This window comes from Drosophila hydei, unplaced genomic scaffold (genome assembly GCF_003285905.1).
Source record: "Drosophila hydei strain 15085-1641.00,03,60 unplaced genomic scaffold, DhydRS2 tig00008127-arrow-arrow-pilon, whole genome shotgun sequence".
Classification (NCBI taxonomy): Eukaryota; Metazoa; Arthropoda; class Insecta; order Diptera; family Drosophilidae; genus Drosophila; species Drosophila hydei.
In genome coordinates this window covers 102,784-109,439 of record NW_022045837.1, presented here as the reverse complement: position 1 = coordinate 109,439, position 6,656 = coordinate 102,784, and positions in this window count along the sequence as shown.

Sequence of the window (6,656 nt, the reverse complement as noted above, 5' to 3'; positions counted from 1 at the left end):
CGTATTTAAAGCTGCCAAAAAGAGAGAAGTAATAAAGCAAAAAAGTACATGGTTTTTGAGTTGTGTGCGTGTGATTATGTCACAGCGAATTCGGTTACTTCTGTTGTGAAGAGACAATTAAGTTGGATACGCTTTTACTGTTGTGAAAAATTCCAATTGGAAGTTGTCAACAAAAATGAAGTATAAATGAACGTGTCATTTTCGCGGCGAATTCATTTTCCTATATGGATTGCTGCCGAGTGGCATGCCATCGTGCGTATGTTTCTTACGGCGAATTCATTTACTTATTTTGCAAAGAGAGTATGCGGCAGTTGGATTGGAGCGTAATACTGTAGCTTCGCTTAACCATACAACACCTGGGCTGTGCCCTCATAGACACACCTGAAGGAAAGCGAGATGCAGCACTCGATCATCTGGCTAAATAAACTGTCTGACCTTGACCCAGCTAAACGTCAGAGCTGACTAACAGTAAAGTCAGGTTCATTACGCGTTGCCTAGTAGACAAACCGGCCAGGTGAGGCAATGCCAAGCAGTGAACACACGCAGTGGTCGCTCCTCTTGATTGCCTTTAGAACTTGCCTCTTGCCTGTTGTCTGTTGACTCTTGCATCTTGGCTTTGATGGCAGTTGCTGCGTTTATTTACTCTTGGCCCGGTTAGCATGTGCAGCGTTTTACGTTTGGCTAACGATGCTTCGCTCAAAGCCCGTTGATTAGCGACCACCTGCAAATCACATTTACATTCAACGACGACGGCTTATTGCAGATGACGGCTGAACTCTTTGCTAAGCATCCAACTATACATATAAATCATATTGGTGATTAGCTAAATATATTTGTTAGATCTGTTGAAGGATTTGATTCATTTGCCAGCTGAAAGATGGAGAAACTGAAGATAAGCTATATGGAACTCCCCTAAGAAAGAGTATTGCTCTTCTCTTATAAACTCTTGGGAATTTAGACCTTTGAGTTTTGAATATATTTTTTAAGCTCTAAGCTGTCAATGACTATATTTATATAATCAATCTACTATTATTTCGCTACTCTGGACCCATTGAAAACGAGAGTTCAAGGCGAGAAACTTAGAATGATTGGAATATCAGTTCTTAGCAGGGTTCAGGGTATCTCCCCAGTTGGGCACTCCCGACTAGAGCACTCTTAATTGTTTAAAGTAGGTCTAAGATAATTCAGTCGATCAAATGACAAAATTCTGGCTCATCAGTCACGTTTATATTTCACATAAATATGATGCATAGATAATATTTGTTTAAGCGAACCCGATCCATTCCAGGAATTGGGCACACGAAAAAATAAAAAAGTGAAACTACAGTTATCTGTTTTACTTACTAAATTTACAAGCTATCCACATGACATTTTGGTAAGACGAACCGTCAGACAACGTCGCCGACGACAAATGGTAACTGTAATCGCCCCAAAAATGGTTACCAAGCCCTTAAAACCCTAAATGGGTACCACGTACCTGGGTAGATCATAATTTCATAGCCTGACCAATGCGTCGAGTGGCAGAGATACGAACAAGCTGTTATAGAACAACACGTATAAACAATTACATTAAATTTTCATTATATGCTTGATGCTTCAAGAAGCTATAGGCGAAGTCTGAACAGCTAAGCTCTGTCCAGTCGTCAGTCAGGTGGAACGTTGCACGTCGCACGTCGACTTTGTCTCCGATTTGGCGCTAACCAAAAACGTTTTCCATTTGGGGCTGGGTCTTTGCATTGCTTATGAAGCGAGTCAGGGGGCGGGGCCTCGATGGTTAATTGTAAATTTCCGGTTCACTGCAACTCATTTGCCTAACTGCAGCTACTTCAATGTAACTCACTCAATCAATCAGGCAGTCAGTAAGTCAGTGAGTCAATGAAATGCAGATGAAAATGAAAACCGGGCGAGTCAATGAAAAATTTTTGTATTTGCGTTAAGTAGGTTAAATGGCTCAATGCGGAAATCAAAAGCGCAAAAATTTTTAGAAAAAATAGAAAAAAATTCAAACTAGAAAAATACACAAAACTTAACTTGAGCTAAGTATGTGAAGGTCTTAATGAGTACTAATTAGAAAGCAGAGAACTAATTGAGATCTCAGCTAAAAATGGCAAAGATATAAATTTAAGTTCATATGTTCATACTCGTTCATGAAGTGTGAATGAGTATATTGGTTTTGTGCTCTGCTTGTGTTCTTGTCTTGCTAGAGTTTTGGATTTTGGAATTTATAAAAAACCCATTTGATATAGTGTTAAGAATTTATGGATAGGACTACTATAGTCATGGCAGATAAGCAAAATTCCCTTGACCATTGAAAGATGTTGTTAACAGTTTTTGAGCTGCTTTTGACCTCTTCTACTTTTATACCTTTAAGTCATGTGAACCTGACAAAACATAAAATATGAATTTTCTTTAAGAAAATATAACTTTTTTTGGTCTGTGAATGAGTATAACTTTTTATCTATATTTTTTCTCCTTACTCTTTCTATTCGGATATGATACACTCCCTTATTAAGATCTCTATAAGTTTTTTTTAACAATTCCAAACTATTTATTATATATTAGGTTGTTTTCATCGTTAACGAATGCATCGAAGGTCTTTGCTAGTTGCTTGTTATCATATCTGAAGTTATATCAATATTAAATATATCAATATTGATGGAAATTAAATTTAATCGCTTTGTCAGCAAAGTGTCAAAGAAAATAGCAACAAAAAAGAATAATGCAAGCTATAGAAGAATTTTGGTCATGTGATTAGATATATGTTGTGCAAGCGCCGGGTATGCCAGACTTTGAGTACCCGGCACGATCAGATATTAGATTATATATTAGAGGGACTCTGATTAAAGAAAAGTCTGTTGAAAATCTGTACAAATACATGAGTCTATTGTAAACACTTAAAGCAAACTTGAGTTTATGTCTAATTGATCTGGCATATGAAAATACAAAGAAACCAGGAAAACTGATACACACAGCTGACAGCTGTAGCTACCTCTTTGAAATTGGACACTAGGAAAAGGCAAAGTGCTATTGGTAAGCTCGCTAGGATAAAAATAAACTATTTGAAGAGAAAGAACTTGATCTCTTAAGGCTAATGAGTCAATAAAGTGTAGATGGATTTTAAAACTATGAAAGATACAGTTTTAATACCATTTTGGTCTAGGGTTGAGTAGATAATACAAAATTCAAGTGTCTTATACCTTCTGCTATATCAGATTTACTATGTCCCAAGATGCAAGATCTTAAAGCTCCATATGGAAATATATTCTAAATTTTAAGTCCCTCGCCTCACAAACGAACAAGACGCGTTATGCGCAAATCTAATATACTCTGTTCGCTTCGTGATCTGATCGTGATCTGTATTACGAGCAATGCAAATTGCATAACAATATTCTTCATAAGTTTGTTTATATATATACGATTACCCGATAATTGAAGGATAAAGTTTTGAAGTGTGAGCAAAATTTATTTGTACGTTAACTTAAGCTAATGGCATTAATAAATATCATGACTATCTAATCGAGGAATATTACCAAATCAGCTGAGCTGCCGAAAAAAATGAAATCAAACCAAAATTAAGAACTTTTCCGACCTTGACAAAGTATGTAGATATTTATAAACTATTTGAATTCATTTGAACTATATCTTATCGTCAAAGATTCTCTCTTTCTCCCAGTCAACTCGATACGTTAAAATAATGAATTATTTACTTAATTAGTTGTGAATAGCAAACGGAATAAATAATTTATATTTTCCTCAGTTTCTGTTTGTGTTTATTAATTGTATCCCGTTTCTTAGTTATATATATCTAGTGCTCTACGTATTTATTGACTGAGTACAAACAAATTTTTGCCACTGACTGTTACGCAAGTATCGAGGCCTGATATCGCTCTACAATAGACCGATCCGTAGACAAACAATCATATAATACAATAAACAACTACAAATAAGAGTGTACTTCACTCTATATATATTTATAAGTATCAGATATTAGCTAATAATACATTTGCCTTTAATTGCACAGGCAAGAACAATTTTAAGGAGAACTTTTATCAGTAATCTGTCAGCTGTTTCAAGTAAATATCTCGGGAAATAAGTTAAGATTTTTCAAAATTATGAAAAGAAAGTTCCAAGTGCAGAAAGTGATACGCTAAGCTTTAAATTTTAGTTTCGAATTTCTGGAATGAACTATAATAATTCGCTAAATGGCTAACTTGAATACCATAAAAGCTAGAGATCAGCTTACTGTAGAGTTACTGTTTCTGTAAGAAATACCCTGATTATGTGCAGTATTTCTGATTATAGCATTCCTGTGCAGGCTTCGGGATATTTCCTAGTCGAGTATTCCCGACTAAAGCACTCCAACTGGTTATCCAGCTACTGTTTGCTTGCTAAATATACATGAAAATTCGTATTCACATTGATATGTAGTTATTCATATAATTATATCTTTATGTCTTCTTATTTTTATTCGCCTCTTCTTCATTTGCGCTTTGAATCCGTTTGGCTTTTTTATAACTCTCTGGGCTCACCTTTCAAAATAATTTGTTCAGCTTTATAAATGCTCGTATACATCATCATATTTTATGACGACAGCGCCCATATATATAAATTTACCTATATGGATACGACTATACATACATATATATATATATATCTATATATTTATATATATATAACCCATTTGTTAGTTTAGCTTCTTTCTGCTGTGATCATTTCACGGCTCTGACGTCACGTTTTATTCAAGGCTAGACTCATTTGCAATTAAAATATTTCAGATTTGAATTTGGATTTTTTGTACTAAATTTCATTCAGTTTTGTTATTTCTTTATTTGTTTCTTTGCTTTTATCAGACCTGTTTTTGTTGGACACTTCCGATACAATTGACGTATACCCGAAAAATAGCTATCCGATCGATCTGGGCAGGTGAGGCGTCTTCTGGCTGGCTCTGCCTTTTCGCAAATATCAACAATAAGATAAACAAAAGCCCATGGATATATATAGAAATTTAAAACGTTTATGCGAAATGCTAACAAATATGCTGATCAATATGGGGGAGATTAGTTTGCAGTGTAGCAAGGACACTTTTATAAGAGAAAGGCTTTTCAAATATGACTCAAATTGACGAAAATTCTTTGTAACTTCGAATAAATTATATTTTTACAGGGTATACACATTCAAGTATTCTTTTGAGTATATTAATATTAAATTTGATTTAAATTTAAACATATTGTTTCGATTTTACAGGGTATAAAATAATCAAAAATTATTAGAAAATAAATATATTTTTCTAAAGGATATTGAATGTGTTAAAGCTTCTATTACAATTAATATACTTTTAGAAATTGCGACGTATTTTTTTGTGTATATATTTTTTACAGGGTATATACATATTATATAACCCTTTCCTGTATATATATTGTGAAATTCCCATTTGTTTTATAGGTCTTATAATCAAATATTCGACAGCTTGTGTTGTTTTTCCTAAAATGTTGTCAAATATTAACATTTTACAGGGTATATATATGTTAAAGTTAACATGCAAATGTATGTATTTGTATATTTTACAACTATTCATGTTGGTTTCCAGTACATTTCATATTACTTACAGTTTTACAGGGTATACTAGGGTCATGATGTTCGCAGTTATATATGGAAGATTTCTAAATTTTGAGTTAATTTAAACTTTAATATGAATTTTATTTGTTTCTATATATTACAAGGTATGTCAACTACACTCTAAACTAGATTCGTCTAAATCTTATTTTCGTTGGCTGTGTGGCGTTTAGTTCTAATCATGCAAGGTTAAAGGCAAATAAACGCATTGCCTTCTGCTTTCTCACTTTATGAGCATGATTAAAATAAAAAGACGATGAGAATTTTTTGTAGATGAGATAAGCCCCGAAGCCCCGAGAAAACGATGCGAATATTGAAATTTAAATAAATTAAAATCTATTTAATTAACAGTCAGACCAAAAGAATCTAAGAGAAGTACTAAGAAAGAGGTATGGTTTTCACTTGGGGGTGATATCATCGAAAATATGTGTGTGCTTGTAAGATATGGCGATAAGATAAATTCAAAATCAAATATTTAACATTGATATTAACACAAGTTTTGCCACTCAAGTGAACTCGTATCACATTGCATATACCACAAAAATAAGTAAAAAATTAATGTGAGCTGGGCCCCTCAAATATGGGAAAGTTCCTATGAACAATATGCTTAATCACAATAAACCCTAAACTTTGACCCACAAACCTAGTAAAACGTAAAAAAACGTAGCGATCTATTGTTTCCGTACTTCAGAGCTAGTCATTTCGCATAATTAGCCATACATAACGGTTAAACACGCAAACTAAACAAAGAACTTTTTATGGAACCAAAATGTTGAGTCAAAAAGTGCAACTAAAATATTTGGTGTGTGTTTGCTATCAGTGCAAGATATAACAGTGATAAGATATGATATACATAGGTGTGTTGATATGCCCAACTACACACGTATTTATATAAGGTATGAACTGAGTTTGGCGAGCTGAACAAAAAAAATATAAATCAACAAATTGATAACAAATATTGCCAAAAGCTCAGTTGTCGCTCTCTGTCTCTTTGTCCCCGTCTCTCCCACTCTCTCTCTCTCTCTCCCTCTTTTCGGCTCTTT